Source organism: Anas acuta, chromosome 4, assembly GCF_963932015.1.
Source record: "Anas acuta chromosome 4, bAnaAcu1.1, whole genome shotgun sequence".
In the NCBI taxonomy this organism is placed as follows: Eukaryota; Metazoa; Chordata; class Aves; order Anseriformes; family Anatidae; genus Anas; species Anas acuta.
The window spans coordinates 36218747-36236514 of NC_088982.1; the positions used below are offsets into that span (position 1 = coordinate 36218747).

At 36.1% G+C, this 17768-nt stretch overlaps 1 long non-coding RNA gene across 4 annotated transcripts in view; it reads left to right on the forward strand.

The window, feature by feature from the left end:
• LOC137855973 (uncharacterized) overlaps window positions 1-17768 on the forward strand; it is a 341358-nt gene that overhangs the window by 252910 nt on the left and 70680 nt on the right. For all 4 annotated transcript variants that reach the window (XR_011096097.1, XR_011096099.1, XR_011096098.1 and 1 more), the window contains 2 exons: window positions 10587-10645; window positions 12616-12691. This is a non-coding gene — a long non-coding RNA (uncharacterized lncRNA). The remainder of the gene's footprint in view (window positions 1-10586; window positions 10646-12615; window positions 12692-17768) is intronic.

The window sequence follows — 17768 nt, forward strand, 5'->3', positions numbered from 1 at the left end:
CTCTCAGGTACTGTACTGTTTCCTGTACTCGTCCTCAATGCAGGAGGCAAGAAGGAGGGACATGTCAGTGTGCTTTGGATGTGCTTATTTGATATATGGTCCTTTAGGGACTGTAGCCAGCTGATCCATGGTAGTGTCCTTCAGTCTCATCTAAATAATGTCAGGGTTGGCATGGTGCAGTGAGTCTGGGAATGGGTATTGTGCTTTGATAACTTTCCCTATAGCCCTTACTGTGCCATGAGAATCTATGTATAGCTGAGACCTCTGTTTGTTTGTTTGTTTTTAATCTATTTTTCCTTTTTTTCTGAAAATGAAGTAGTTTACTTAACCCTTTTAAGATGGATGGCAAGGTGACAGGGGTCCCTCTTGCAGAATTTTGGGGTTATGTTGAAAGAATTTATCGAAACCATTTCAAGATCTTGTGCCTGCAATGTTTTCACTCCATTTGGCATATCCAGCAGATTCAGGTATGCAGCTGAGACTGCATGCTTTACCAAGATCAACCTCTGAGCTTTCTAGAGATCATGTGCTGTTACTTTTAATAATGATTCATTCCTGTATAAAATTCTTCACTGAATATGCTATTCTAACTTTGCCACTGATTGGAATTTTAATCCAAAATAAGTGTGGACAATTACAACACTTATTACCAGTTGTATCACTTATATAATCTTGTATCACTCACTGTAGGTCAAAAAAGAGAATGCTTTTGATTTAGATGGATTTCATATTGCATGAATTCATAGCACAGGAAGCATTACTCAGTATGGCCTGACAGAGCCCTACAAATTGTTTCCTACAGCATCATTTTCTTTTGGATCAGATATCTGTTTTTAATTTGCATAGAGGATACGTCATCTAAATTTATTGCACTGGAGACAAGCAAGTCAGACATTATCAAGACTATACTGGCTGCTAATGTCTCTGCCTACTGGTTTAGAGGGAGCATAAATTAATTTGCCATTATTAATCCTATCTTGAGAGGCTACAGATAATTCCATTCTAGTAAAAATGTTTTAAGCAGTTTGTTGTATCAGGTCTACTTACAACCTTGTGGATATAGTATGGTATGAATATACAGTACGGTGCATATAACACGTACCAACCTACTTTGCTCATCTTTAGTCTGATTTAGAATTGAAAGTATTGCTTTCATGTCAAAAAAGATAGAGAAAAAAATAAAAAAGCAATTACATATCCTTAACCATATTCCCAGGCACTGGAGCTCAGAGCTTTGTTTTGTCTCCTGTTCTACCTACTCCTTTTCCCTCAAAATTCTGGATAGTGCCAAATCTTGATGAGTTCTCTTCTGCAGTATCCCTTTGTTCTCCTCATCCCCTGGTTAAAGCTGTGCTGTATTCAACTTCCAGCACATCTATCTTCTTGCTACACACCTTTTGTATAATGTACTTTCCCTTTAAACTAAGAACTTTTATTTTCCTATCATTTTACCTGGCATATCTACACCTCCTTCAACACTATCTGTTAAGTTCTTCTCTTCTTCATCTGCACAACTGAGCCATGTTTCTTTTTGTCTTCACCCTCCTCTTTCAGCAACTCCAAGACCTACTGGTAATGGATGCCTCTTAGTTCATGTTCTGTTAACAGTTGTGTTTCAAACATCTTTGTCATGAAAACCATGTCTTCTTCCCAGGAGGTCTCCTAATCCAACAGTAATCCAATAGACAGAAGAGCCAAAACAATACCCTGCACTTGGAACATTTTCATTCCTCAGGTAACCCAGAGCTTTATTTGTATAAATGGCATTGTTTGACTTTTAATTAAATGCTGATTATTGTTAGACTGTCATACAATATAATTTGCTCAATGTCAAGCATGTTTGCAGCACACAGTGGTTAAGTGAGAACAAAAAGGTTCAGAGATGAAAGTCAAACACTCAAAGCTCATAAACTTAGAAGTCTGCTTTTACAGGGTCAATGTATAAACTGTTTCTACATAACAAAATTAATACAAAATGTTTTCCAACAAAATGCTCTCCGTCTAAATTCACACAGATGACTGAGGCACATTTTTTCCTCTCCCTACTCTGAATTTGCATTGATATTGTGCTAATAACATTAAATTTTGCTATCTGGTATATCATTTCATCTTTCAAATGAGATGACTAAAGTTCTGCGTAATATTCTAAAAAGCACTTAACAATTATTTCAACTCAAGTTCAGCAAGTGTTTTAAAAATTCTATTCCTTCTTATACTGTAGCTTGTGTGTTCAGTTATTGCATTTTGATTGGAATTCTTTTTAGTGCTTCTCTTCCAAAATTACTTGAAATAATTTTGCATGATAAACATGGATTCATTTTTTCTGTATTTCTTTGATTTGGAGAACTGCTTTCACAGACATTTAAGATGCAACTTTAATTGTGGACAAATTCAATAACTGTTTGACAGAAAGCCCACAAACCTTATGCATATTCTGGCAGACAGATAGTAAGAGGTGATTATCAATGTTTTTGAGGTAGACTCTGGAAGATTTTTCAAGTTGAGCTTTTTTGAGAAACCGAGTAACAATTTAAGTAGTTGAGTATGTTGTTCAATTAACAGAGCTTTCATCAAATCTCAATGGCTGTATTACACAAAAATGGTAGACGTATAGGCAGAGGTAATGGTATTTTTGCTCTAACAACAAAGATCTTCAGGACACAAGCAGAACAGATTTAGAAATAGTATTATTACATTTTTGTTAGGTCAGCCAGTATAGTTCCAAATTTATACCATCCTACATTACTCAGAGAAGGAATTACGTGCAAGAGTCCTTGATGATTTTATCCATGATAGCATTTAGTCTAGTGAAATATATTTTATTATACCTACAAATATTTTTCTCAGTAGATAACACGATATGGTGGTATAGAGGTATGCTGTAAATACATACCAATGTTTCTCGTTTTACGTGTTAGTGTTTTAGCTGGTTCTTGGTACAGAGGTGGAACTGCATATATTTCTTATATATACATTGATCAACGGTTGCACAGATATGCTCTGGCATATTAAGAGAAAGGTACCTGAGTTTTTTTTGTCTTTTTTTTTTTTTTTTTTTTTTCTGTAGTATGAAAAGATTTTTTTTTTTGCCCTTTTTTCTTTATCTTTTAGTTGGTAGTCAGACGTGAGGCAGGTAGATTGTCCACCAGTGATTTTAAGCACTTTGAGCATATTTTGTTCTTTTTCACATCTTGGATTTATATATTCAGCTTTGATCCGCATTACATACTTATACATTTGCCTAAGGAATGTTTGAGATTTAATATAGTCTGTCCCTGTTTTGGGATCTTGCAGTTTGCTTTTGTAAGAAGAAAGCGGCAGCAATTTCATTCAGTATTGAAAAGCTCATGTATTGAAATTCTGGCTACTTTAAGGTACAACTTGCATTTATCATAAGTGCAGAACCTTGGATAGTAAGGTGGGGAGTAAATATTTTACTGACGTTTCTTTGGATAGACGCTTCAAAGATTCATAAGCAGCAAAGCTATGAATGAGTTATGTAGGTCATCCAAGTGACTGCCTTTGTAACAACGTAGTTGCGTTTTTGGTGGGTGCCACAAATAATATGAGAGAAAATAAACTTATTAACAATGGATTAAGGTTTTTTTTCTTCTTTCTATTTTCTTATCTATACGCTTGCACAGACAGGTTTCCTTAGTAACGTGAATCTATTTGTTCTAGTCTCAGAGGATGAAAGCAATTTTAATTTGCTAAACTCAAGAGACCCTTTAAAAAAAGTTTTCTGAGAGCATTTTATGAACAACAATGTAACGGTTAATAGGATCTGATATCCTGGGCTTGTCTATGCTTGGACATCAATGTTTTGTGGCCTACTGAGAGTCTATGAAACCTGTATTGCTGTCTGGAATAACAAACCATCTACTGCCAAACAAATGTTGGACTGCAAATACACACTGCCCAGAAATGAACATTATTTCATCTGACTTTTGGCTTTCTCATGCTGAAAAATGAAAATTCTCTGTGTCTTTTACTTCAGAGTTAAGAAAAAACAATGAAAGGTAACGTGGATTATAGTATCTGAGCTTCAGCATAGACTTGACTGGGCCGTATAACCTAGGCTATCACTCCAGGTTAGCATTTGTGAGAAGTCCCAGCTGCAGTTTGACAACTTTCCCTGGCACTGAGCTTGGGGAGGTGCACAGCAGCAGCTGACTACTTCCGAGAGCAGTCTGATTTTCCTGAGATCCTTAGTCTTGAATGCTTTCTCATCCTTGCTCTTTAGCAAAGAGGTGGATTTCTTACATTTGAAGATGTACTGACAACAACCTAAGTGATCATATCACATACATGGAAAAGAGTAATCCAGTGTATTTTTCAGACTGGAATTTCAGTTTTGGGGAAGGAAGGTTGAGTCTGGTCTCTGAGACATTTTCAAGTGCTTGCCTTTTGAAGATCTTCATGTATTGATCTGAGACTGATATTTCACTGTGTAATGTTTTACACCTTCTGGTGAAATACTGACTAGCAACTTGAGTTAAATATATGGTGATGGCCTAGTGAAATCAATGTTTTCCTTGAATTGGCTCAGGACCAACTTTAAAATTCCAAGACATGAAAGTGGGTTAAAGTCATTGACGTCTGCTTTCCTGCCTCGGCCAGCAACCCCTCTCCCTGCACACAAACTCTTAAACTTTGTCACCAGGCAGGATTTCCAAGTCTTCAAGCTTTAATTTGTTATTGCAAAATGGTATTTATTTAAATTATCTATGGGACACTTTTGGACTGAAAGCTTTTTTGTTACCTACAGGTTGTAAATATGCCAGACCTCTATTATTCTACCAAGAAAGTCACAATTTAAATTACTTTACACACAGTGTAATGCTCTCCTGAATTGTTCCTAATGAAGATTGGGTTTATGATATAATATGCTATTATTGGATCGTTTCTAGATGCTTTGTAGGCTTTATACATTTGACAGTTCAAGAAGAAGCAATTCATTTACACAGCAAATGCTTCCCTCTAAGCAAACCAGAGAATGTCCACAGCCATCTATAGAAGATAATGATTCTGTAGTAATGTTTTTGAAATGTGCATGTTCTTAATCGTTGATTACTAGGTATAACAACGAGCATTCTATGGATAGAAGGGGACTTTTATTTCTTAAAAGCCATCCTGTTTTCTTCATGTGGTGATCAGGGCTAGTTTTGACATCAAATAGGGCAAAGGATGGAGAGGTGATGTCTTAGTTGAAACACAATTGTGGCATTACATGAACAGAAGGAAAGCCTCTAATGCCCCTTGCACACTGAACACCATTTTGCTTGACAAGATGCACCATTTATTTCATTGGGACTTCACTGAGTCAAGATAAATTACATTTCAGCAGAATAAATTAGACTGCGAGAGCTTCATGTTGCTGAGACTTGGATGCCCAGGCTAGATCATTTAAAGTTGGGTTCAGTGTTATCTGTAAATTGTTCTGCATTCTCTGGCATAGATACCTGTTAGGAATATGTACGTGCTTATTTTGTAAGGTGCTTTTTGGCCACTGCAACATTGTGCTATCATTTAGATGCAGTCTACCAAAGAGCTGTAGTTCAGTCTTTTAATCAGTGCTTTTCAGGTGAAAGCAAATGAAAAAGCTCATAGATTTCATTATAGCCAAAGTTTTTCAGTGGGCTTATTTATTTATTTATGTATTTTGATACTGACATTTTGGTGCTTTTAAAAATTCTTACACTGGGAGGTTAAAGCAGGTAGAAGTATGGTATGACACATGCAGCAGCTTTTTACATTAGCCTATTAGAATGAATATCTATATTCACAGCAACATGGAAAGGTCAGCTGAGTCGATCGTACCTTTAGACATAGCTTTCAAATGTATATCCTTGGAAACACTGCTTGGTGACATTTTAGTAGGAAACCGAGTTTTCACTTGACCATAGCATGGCAATAAAACAAATATTTACTAAGTGCTAGAAGCTGTATCAGAATGAGAGTCACACAGAGATGGTGCTGCTTAGCTTCTTCATGTACCGAAGACTAGTTTTCATATTTCTTTCTGTGTTGCTGCTGGTTGGGAAGATGCTGCTGCCTTGCGTAGCTGTTTCTGACTTATTGTATTCCCTGGGAGTGAAACTTGGACATCTTACAGGAACAAATCTGGAATCAGAATGCACCCAGCAGCTTCCTAATGACTAGGGTTTCTTATAACCTTTTTTTTTTTCTTTCTTTTTTTTTTTTCCTCCTAAACAGTCTAAATAATAGTTTTAAAAGTTTGCAATATGCTGTTATGAGCTTTTGTTGTAGCTCCTGAGGGGTGAAGCAAGACTTCAGAGAAGACAAACGTGTCAAGTAAAACCTGGGAAAACACTCTCCTGTGATTTAGGAAATGGGAAGTGTATACATAAACACATTCAAAGACAGAAATTTCAAAATATCTGTAAATAAAATAAGGATTCAATATTCTTCATATAAAATTGTTTTGAAAGCTATCTTTCTGCTTGTCATTGCTCTCAGCAATGTTTCATTTCTTCTTGGACTGAAATTCATCTTAGATCTTCTTTGGGAATTTGGTGAATTGTATGACTTGTATTGTTACTTGCCTTGACACCAAGGCAACTTTCTATAAACTGATCTTGCATGTAGCATGTTCCACAGAGGCTAAGCAGTGCAGGGTCTGACATAACACTTAAGTAGACTTCAGTAGTCTGGAGGTTTCTGTATGCCTTTTAAAGTGTTATTAAGGAATTAAACAGTATGCTGAAATGACCTATCAGAGAAAAAAGGAGAATATCTTCCCAATAACTTTTTTTATTTTTTATTTATTTATTTATTTATTTATTTTTGTGGAAAACAGATGTCATTTGCTTAGTATTCTAACACTTTAGCTCTTCAGATACTTAAATTCTGAGCTTTCACTGAGTAAATTTAATTGTTCTCTGGAAGCCACTAGATAGTGTTATGCTTATCTATTGCGATTTGTTTCTGAATCAATTGTAGGAAAAGGAATGCCTAGTTTTATATTGTCATAATATATTATTTTACTGGGTTTATTAAAAAGTCTTGGAACCTAAATGGAAGATGATAAAGTCAACCTGAGTACATGGGGGGGAGGGAAAACAACAACAAAAAAGAAAAGAAAACAAAACAAAACGGATAGAAACACATTAACAAAAAGTGCAAAAAAATAGAATATCACATTTTGGAATGCCAGCATGCAGGACAATATCTACAGAGTCTTTATTTAGCTGTTCAGTTGAAGTACAGTTGGAAAGGTTTTAATTGCCAGATCTTGTGGAGTTTTATTCTTCTTGCAGGACCCCTGCCTTTTACATTCTGTATACGTGTGTGTGTATATATATATATATATATATTTTTTTTTTTAATATATATATATGGTTTATCTATGCATTTATACACAGTTGTACAGTGTTCACCATGGGGTTAGTTCTTATTTTTTTTTTTTTTATACTGGACTATATGGTACATGGCTCTAAGCATTATTTACTTTGCCATCCAAACCCTACAGAGTACAAAATTACTAGTTTCCTTGTGTGCTCATTTGTTATATTCTTTAGTGGTTGTATTGAACTGCTTCACAAACCCTAATGAATTTATCATCACAGTGATCTTATGTGTTTTTTTGCTTCATGTATCTTATCCATGTTTAGTGCAGAACAGAAGAACAAAATTTAAAATAGGAAGTTTTTACTAATTCGGTTCTTGGTCCAGTTTTCCATTGGGCTTGATAGAGTCTCAGTTCGTCCTGATTTGAATGCCCAGGGTACATCAGTCACCATTTCTGGTTTTAGAAGCCTTTGAGATGCAAGTCACTTATCTCTGAGGTGAGGTATGTTTTTTTTTTTCTTTTTTTTTTTTTTTTTTTTCTCTCCCCACTATATGCTCACCTTGTTCTTACACTGTAACTGTATATCCACTGTTGGTCAGTACCAAGGTCACTGGGGAGATGGTACCGGAGTAGATAGATCTGTTTTGATACCACCATTCTTACTTGCTGTAGGAGAAAACTGATTCAGTCACAGAGTTAGGCTTTTTTCATATGAAAGAAAGTGTGTCTTTTTGGCTGGGGAGCAACAACAAATGAGAAGGAAAGGAAAGGAAAAAGATCAGTGTATATGCATGTCATGCAAGGCAGCATTCAAAGATCCATTTGTGCCTAAGGGACCCGAACTGAATTGCAACATACACCTTTGTTTTATTGCATACCCTTTGGAGTGCTTTGCCTCTCAGTCTTGACCTCTAACAGAATTATTAAGTCTGGATATTTATTTTTTATTTTTTGAAGTAAGCAGGAAAAAAAAAAATCTGTCACATGGAACCACACTGGTCTTGACATAGGGCCTTGAATTACATAGCAATCTAACTTAGCAAGCTGATAAACTACCAATTTTTATTATTATTATTTTCAGGTAAACTACCTACTACAGATAAAGGCCTTAGGATTTCAAACTGTACTTGCAGACAGCAGAAGAATATTGAGACTCATGTGCATGTCCATAGACATGAAGGGTTTTTGTCATGTACCTATAAACAGCAGGTATCCCAATTAATGAAGCAGCATTATAAAATATCAATGTTGTAATTTTCATTTCTGTTAGAATGAGTGTATCTCAATGCTATCAGTTCTAATATTCAGAGGAAATTTCTTTTTCGGCAATTTTCGTTTGTCTGTGAAACACTTAGCCCCTTATTATTCAGTGTTTCTGAAAGAAAATCTAAAATAATCATGGTATTATTTACAAGTGAAACTAAGATTAGTAAATAAACTAAGAAACTAAGAATAGTAAATCATAAGGTACATAACTATCACTGAGCAAATGCAAAACTGTGCATTGAGGAACAAAGAATTAAAGTAATTTGCAAATAATGTGGCATTACATTTTGGAAAACAATGAATTCAACTTACGCAACTTTAAATCAGGGTGAATTTACATAGCTTGTATGACTTACGTGATCTAAACTGCTACTTAGTGAAATGAAAGAAAAAATTTCCAGTCACTGGGATTGTGTATGCATGCTCAACACTAAGCCAGCCCTAAATCATTGTGTTTCTGTAGAGGCAGAATCACTCAATTTGTTATGATACAGTTCCATTAAATATATATATAGAGAGAGACATCTTATATGAAAAATAATGTGCAAAGGCAGGCAGGTGCCCGACTGTGGCTTCTATGTCTTAAGGAGTATCCAGATTGCAGACAAGATGATACTGGTGTTAGTAAATGTAGCACAGCATGAGCATTGAATTTGTGCTGTATGGCTCTGAAGTACAGCATTTATAAGCTTCATTGGCATCATGTTTCTAGGACTGTTTTCTGGAAATTTCTGTTACCTATTCCAAGTCTTTCCATGCTACCTTAAGAATATTAGCAGAACTATGAAGAATGAAGCCCAAATCCTCTAGCCCTCAGGGAATGTATTTTGCTTTCTGGGCAGCTACGCTGAGCCCATTAAAAATACCACTATTGCCAGTAACTGGATGATTATCTACTTATTGCTGTTATTGCACCTCTGACCTCTACCTGTGACAGTGAATTTAATTACTGGACAATGATACACATACAATTTTGCTCAAATTAAATTTAACCCAGAAGAGCAGTTACCATGGCTGTTATTTGGGGGAAATTTGGTTTGGGTGAATTTATAGCAATGGGACATGTATAGCAATGGGACAGCACAAATATTATAACAGGTAAAGCCATGGAAGCCGGAAGATCACTGGAAAATTATGATGAAAATATTGCACAGTTGCTGAATGTTTAGGAGTGTCTAACACACCTATGTCATGTCACCTCCAGCACAGTCACAGAATCAAGAGGGTTGGAATGGATTACTAGAAGTCATCTAATCCAACCTCAGCTAAAAGCATGTGCAGTTGGACCAGGTTGCCCAGGGCCATGTCAAGTTGGGTGTTGAATAACTCCAAGGATGGAGATGCCACAACCTCTCTGGGCGGCCTGTTCTGTTCTTCCTCACTCCATTTTTCCTTAAGAAAAATAATGGTTGATTGAACCTTGTGGAAGCCAGTATTTACTAACTGGCTTTTGTATGAAAAATATGCATTAAACAATGAATACTAGAACTTTAAAGTATCTACAGTCCAGTGTCCTGAGGGGAGTAAAAGAGTGAACTGAAATAAAAGGTCTCCAAAAAGCACCAGCAGTCTGGTTACTGGAGATCACTTGCCTGATGAGCTTGTAACTGGGATACTAGTCTTGTTTGGACCTTTTGGACCTCATCCCATGAATGGATGAGCATCCGTGGATTGTTTCAAAGAAATTGCTAAAGGCAATGCGGGAAAGCAAAGCAAAGTCAATGTATGTTTACATTGTTAGGAGATCTGCATCTTCACTGGAAAAATTCAAGGCCTGCAGGTTTACAAAGTTGAAAAACCTTGAATTACAAAGAAATGACCAGGAAAGTCAACTTGTTGAAGTTGTTATAGGCCCTTTCATGACTCTGGATAGTTTACATTACCTGAAGATCTTCCCTAAATAAATGTGTATAACGACCTTAATCTTTTCCTTCCTTCCTGAATCATGGAACATCTATTTAAAAAGATAAAGGTCTCTCATATCTCTGTTTCTATTTTTTTTTTTTAGAAGAAATGCTTCGTCAACGATCTTCAAAAAAGAGGAAGAGGTGTGCAGCCAACAAGAAGGTAAACTTTGACAATAAAAAATACTTTTAATATATGTATAAGGTTTGATTATACTGCTTGAGATACTAAACAGTCCTTAATTTCATGCATTTAAATAGATTCATGATTTATCCATGTGCCTTTCCCATAGAAAAGCGAGTCTATGGAATACCATGTAAAATATTGTTTATTTTTTTCCAGTTTCAAGTGTCATGGTAGTTAAGTGCAGCATAGCGATTACATTATTGTTTTTCTGGGGACTAAAACTGACCTTACTTTGCCATCAGGGGAGAATTTTTACATGGATAATTCTTACTGTTACTTCATTACAGCTATATTGAATTGAGCAGTGCTTAGCCTGACTTGAGGATTATTCATCTGACTACTGAATTCAAATAGTATTTCTATAGTATGTGAAATATTATCATCTTTAATAAGAGACATTTAATCATCTCTGTTTATTGATGGTGACATCTTATGTTCTATTATTTTTATTTCCAAGTGAAAGCAAAACAAAGCGAACCACTCACAGAGGATTCAGCTTTCTTTAAACTTATGCTAGTACATTGTTAGATGCTCTAATTAACTTCTATGTGATGGTCTTTCAGTGCAAGATGCATGACTGTTTTGCTTTCATGCCTTCATATTATGCTTCCAGTTAATAATACTCACCAGTAGGAAACAATGATAAAATACATTAAAGACTACTTTGATCTTTGTCCTCTCTATTGAATAGTATTTTTTGGTTTTGATGTTGTCCTGCTGCTTATTTGCTAGCTCACGTAGTCTAGGAAGATAAAAGGTAATATCAGTACTTCAGAATCTCCTATCAGCTCGTGCTGAAGCATTTAGCATTGGTTCTTGCTCTTTTCTCAGTTGGCATGTTCTGTTTAAAACCACCGGTCCTCCCTTTTGGTACTGATCAGTGTATTTCTACTTCAGAAATAGTGTGTTCCATTTATCTTTCTGCAAGGTTCTTGCTCCTCATTGTTTGACATAAAAACATAAGATTTCTGGATTAAAATTAGAACAACTGCTGCTGCTGTTACTGCTGCTTCTGTAATCTGGTGTTACTGCCTGTTCCCTGCTGCAATCTGTTATGTCACGACTGACTGTTTTAAAAAGCAGTCCAGGGCAGAAATTTCTTGTTAGTCTCAGAAGATTTGCTTATAGATTTAGTTGCAAATAAAGTTGAGGTGAATATGTTTGCATGGATTTAACCCTATGATTACATATGTTATCTGAACTCTTGAATGTTCGAGAACCACTCTCACAGTTGGTGTAATTCAGCTGAGCATAGGGCCGTAGTTAGACAGTGTCTCTCTTTTGCCTCTAGAGCACTATTTCCTACATGTTTCTATCATATTTTTTAAAGTGACAAAATGTATAGGCATCACCTAAGATGCAGAAAGTATATTCTAACGGTGTTTCAATAACTATATGGCACACAAAATACATAAAATACAGATAGAAGTCACTCTGAAAAGGAGAGGATACATTTTATCATGCACTCTTTTAGTGTTGCATTCTGTACCTTAATCAGATACTGGAAAACAGTTCCACCTGTGCTGGGTTTTAACTGTACTTACCAAGAACTTAAGTGTGCATTACCTTCTCTTTATCATATGGTCCAAGTTCAACTCTACGTTTTACATGTCAACAAGAATGTGGTTGATTTTTGTTTGTTTGTTTTTAGCAAACAAAACCTACCATTTTAAAGATGCTCAGTGGAGTACAAAATGTGAAATAAATTAAAGTGTAGTGAAAATGATGAAGTTGAATGAGGCTCATTTGGCAACATCAAAAAAAACATTCAAAGTATCTTGGTCTCCTTTGACTACATACCTCACATGAGTGATTATATTAACTCTGCCTTTCCAGTGAGTTGACTGCCAAAGCAAAAACAACAAATAGCATCTCATGCATTCAAGACAGAAGTCCATACCTATATTTGCAGTGTCGTTTTTGAAACTAAATTGTCATCCTTGCAGGTGAAAGCAGCCATGAAAACAATCGTGTTTCATTGACAAATGGATAGCATAGTACTACTGGTTCATTTCTAATAAGGTAAGGTAATCATTTTTTAAATGGTTTAAACTTACTACCCTGCTGCAACCTATCACTGTTTCATGCCAGCCACTTCTAAGAAATAGACCTGAACATCATTCACCACACTCTATCCAAACAATGAGCCTGAATCCAATTTATTAGAACAGAATGAATATAGCCTTTAACTTCTCTACAGAGATACTATTGTTAATTAAATCAAAGGCCCTTCCATACACAGTGCTAACAGTTCTAGCCCTGCATCCATTCTCCAAACAGTGTATGACATTGATGGATAAACTCAATTAAAGCTTGAGCATTAGAGAAGTAATGTGGAGAGCTGAAGTGATCTTTACCAATCCACCTTTAAAAATTGCAATAAATATTTCAAAATGAAATGTTCATAAATTATGGTGCGGATACCCGTTAGTGAGATTGGATGGAAATTCAATTCAATTATTCTAACTTAGTTTGCTTTTGGTTAGGCAATGGCATTTGCTTTCTCTCCAATTATGTTATAGTATCTTACAGATGGATTAAAAACTTAATGTAAACAGGGCAAAAAACGCTTCCACATTTTCCATAGCTAACAATGAAATGGGATCCTGTCTGTGGTTCAACATTTTCTCTCAGTTTGTCTTTTACAAGGTAACTAATACACGTATTTTTATGTTATACATGGACAGTATCTAAGTATATATACTAATTGCTGTTACAATGTGCTAACTCCTAAAGGAAAACACACCAGGAGTTAAAAACAAAACAAAGAAACAACAGCAAAACAAAAAAACAACCAACCTAACCAAAACAAAATAAGCAAACAAACAAACAAACGCATGTACACAACACTGATAAGCTGAATTACTTTCCCTAGAATGTTAAAACTGTGCTTGGGGATTGACCTATTGATTGACACAAAATGATTGATTTAGAGGAAAAAAAGAAAAGCAAAAAGAAGAGGAGGGCTGTTTGGTTAAACCCTCCTGCATTTATTGTGAGTGAGATGTCAGTGTCCTTGTCATGTCTGCCTGTACAGAGGGCACTGCTTTTCAGTGTCTTTCACTAACTTCCCTTCACAGAAGGCCTTTAAAGCTGGTTTAACTGCCGAGGCAAGATTTTTCTCTGTATAGAGGAAACTGTCAGATGAAAGGCTTATCATAAAGGATATTTGCATTCCATCAGTCTCCTGTAGCTAGACCTGCTTTTCCAGACTACAGACAGCTAGGCACAATTTAGTGCAGACCTCAGGCTGTTCTACAGTGTAATGCTGGTAACTGGAAAGTCAAGGAACTAGAAATGAAGTGTAAAGCCATGTCTTTGTGGTTTTTCCCCCACCTTCTTTGGTCAAGTACCTTCAGCTTGTGTCCTCATTATTTGGTTTATAGTTTGTTCCTTTACGGTTGTAGAGTTTTAATAACATTTACAAGAAAAATCTACAAAGTCAAGAATGAAGTTTTAGGAGATTTTCTCATTATTAAAACTTCAAAACTGAATTTTGCTGAAACATCCATCTTTAATGCGTTTTAATCAGTGCTGTTCCTAGGCTGAAATGCTGATTTTGTCAGGGAAATATTTCAATAGCCATGATCTGAATTTTTTAGATATATCTTATTAGGCTTTCCACAAGCTTTATTTTGGACGTGTGTTTGTATTTTAACAACTCTGATGGCTTCAAAATTTTATAATCCTGCTTGATTTTGCCAGGGAGGAATTGAACTAAAAATACACAATTTTTAAGTACCTGTATTCAAAGATGGCTATTTAACTAATTTTAACTAATTATAGTGGAAATAATGAAATTACTTCAGACCTCAAGAGATAACTTTATTGGGATTGAAACCTGCTAATGTATTAACAGCTAAAGTGCCTAAATATAAAAGAAGGTGGGAAAACCTTTAATAGTACATTGAAATCAAAGATACTGAAAACAGATCCTCAGCCAATGCTTTTCTAGACTCTCAGAAAAGTGGTTTTAATGTGAACACACACTTTCCTATCCTCCACCTATCCTCCATTTGCTAAAGTCTACTAAAATGGTAATGGAAAAGATGTCTGTATATATGATGAGGTAATACATTTAAATCACTCTTCTCTGAAGATTAGTGACACACAATATTTAAACCTGCTAATCTCACTGATGGGTGCATAAGGAAGACTTGCACATCTAATAGCTTTTATTTAATTAATATGCAATTATTTTTGCAGCTGGGAGGATGGTCCCAGTGGCTAAGGTACTGGATTTGAATTTAATAATCCAGGGTCAGTTTTTGTTTAAGGCTCAGCTATCCTTTTTGGCATAGGCTAGTTCATCTCCATTTCCCTGTTCCCCTGTTCTCCATCTGTAATATAAAGATGATATTTCCCTCTGAGAGCTTTACAAGTCTAAAAAAAACTTTGTAGTTGTGACAGTTTCAGATGCTGTGGTGAAGTGGCTGACTTCTGCCTCCACAGAGAGACATTAAATTCAGGCAATTTGAGAAAGTATCCACCAGACATTAGCCATGTCTCTTACAGGAGGCACTGATGCACCTTATCATCATGCAATAAACTGGTGACCTTTACAAAAATATCTGCTTCAAATACAATAGGGGCAAAATCAGAACAGTCTCTGTGTAACCAAATTACGCTTGTCAGTTGGCATGGTTGTGTGTGACCCAATTAAGTGAATATTGGACAGTAATGTTGGTACTAACTTTAAAGGTACAACTAGCCTTTTTTGATCTGTCTGTTGAATAGACAGAATTAGGCCAGATTCAGGTAAGAAATATTTCCTACTGTAGGTGGCTTACTCTATGTATTTTTTTTTAAGTGGAAGGATTTTTTTAAGGAAGGACAGGAATGATTTTTCAGTCACATAAATACCATAAATGCACTTAGGAGCATGAAACAAGATGCTGCTGCCAAACGCTTGCCCCTTGAACCCTACTGCTTCAGCCTGTGAGCATGCTCTTAAGGAAGTGTGATGATGGTGTTTCACTGGTTATGACCTGTCTGGAGCCCTGTTTTGGCCAAATATTTAGCTGCATTTCACTCTACTAATCTAGATGATCACCTAGTCTCCTGGTGACCTTTCTTATCTTTGTAAGTTTGGTAATGATACATTTGCAGAATTTAGACACCCTAAACCGAATCTCATTCCTATGGATGAGAGGGAACCTAGGAATTAAAAAGTGGGACAGCTGTTACAGTATCACTCAATTTCTTATACATGTCCAGGTTTTAGTCCAGTTTTAAAGGAATGTTTAGTTTGCAATGCAAGATGCATGACGGTCTATTAAAAAAAATCACCTTTAAATAGCCATATTAATAATTACCTTAATTTCAGGAGAAGAAATGGATAAAAATTTGTTTATTCACATTTAAAAGTTGGTTCATATCAACCAATGCCTTCAGCTAAGTATTCTTCTCAGCAAACAGTCCCAGAAATCCTTTCAGTCTCTTAAGCTGCATCCAGGCAGTGTGGTTTTTCTCTTCCTACATTATATTTGAGAAATTGGCTGTGGAAGATGTCCTGAATGATCCAAGCTTCAAATAGATCTTTGACTTTATCCCTTTCAGTCAGCCATCTCTGCAGTGAGGTATGACTTTGCATCAGCTTATCAGACTTGTTTTCCTTTGACCCCTGGAAGGTGCTGTTCTGGGAACAAAAGAGCGGCGTATTCTGTGGCCATGCCTTTTGTGAGTTCCTTGTGTTGGCAGTGCAGGGTCTGGAACAGATGAGCTCCACAGTGATTTTCTCAGGAATATGAACAGTAAAAAACAGCTCTTCAAGTCACAAATCACACCAGTGTCCTTCAGGAGCACAGTTTGCAAGGTGGATGGTGATTTGTCTGACATTTCGGTTCTAAGAGACTGACCTTATCTTTGTGAGCTGTTTTTGCACTAGGAAAGAAAGAAAAAAAAAAAAGTTCTAAAACTATGGTCACTCTAATAGAATTGACTGCCGGACAAATCACCGTTCCTCTAGCAAATGGTTAGGAAGCCTCTGATGTATTTGTCTATGCTATCATCTAGCATCTATCGGTAATAGACTACAGGATAATGAATACAATGGAGTTGTGATGTTTGGACTAGTGTTAATAGTTCATTTTATCTGGACTGTAGATTATGCTTCTTCCCTCAGCACTAAATATTTTTATATATTCAAGAACTCTCAAAGTTTTGGGTCAACAGACACCTTCCTAGAGGACAATTTTCTGAATTTTGTTCATATGTAAGCATACTCTACTGGTGTTCTTAGAGTCATTAATTTGGATTTTTGGATTAAATATAAGTTAGAATTTTTCCACCGTAAAATACAGAACTAAGGAAATGTCAGAAACAAATTGACTCTTTTTAAAGTTCACACTCACCTATTTTCTTCCATTTTCATTCATATTAGAGCTTTCTTGGTTACTGTTCAGATCATTTTACTTTTTTGTTGTGTTGTAAGGTCAGTCCAAAGTCTGATAGTTTTTGCTGTGTAATGGTAGCCTTCTCTATATTTATTTTAGTCAGGCCACGCACTGGAGCAAGTCAAGGAGTGAAAGCATAGTTCTGTTCTGTCTGTCCTCCATAAGCAGCAGGACAGAGCTTGATGCAAATAAAGGAATGTTTAGATCTTTTTTTTTTTTTTTTTTTTTTTTTGTTCTTCACAGTTAATCATCTCTATTGGAAAGTGTACTAAGTGATAATGTATTAGTTAGATGTCAAAGAAAGCTATAGAGATAGTAAATCTTTGGCAAGTGTAGAAGTTCAACCATGTTTTTGATCTGCTGGGAACTGGTGAAGGAGCGATCCTCAGGGACCACCTCACCCCGCCTAGCAGTGGGTGTTCTGTCTCGGGGTCTCCCTATGGCCACCTCCTGCTCAGATGCTTGTCAGTGTGCAGGGTGACATGCTGTGGCAATTCCTGTCATGCAAGCACTTACGAGGCATTCAGTAACCCACCAAAAGCTATTTCAGGTAGTGTTGTCTTTTAGGGCCTAGCACTAAGAGAAACTACCACAAAACTACCACTTCAAGTGTTGTCCACCTTAATGGATCCTCTTCTGTCAGAAGAGTGCTCTTTGAAGTGTTAGTGCTAGGCGTTCCTGAGTCTATCATACCTAAGAAAAAA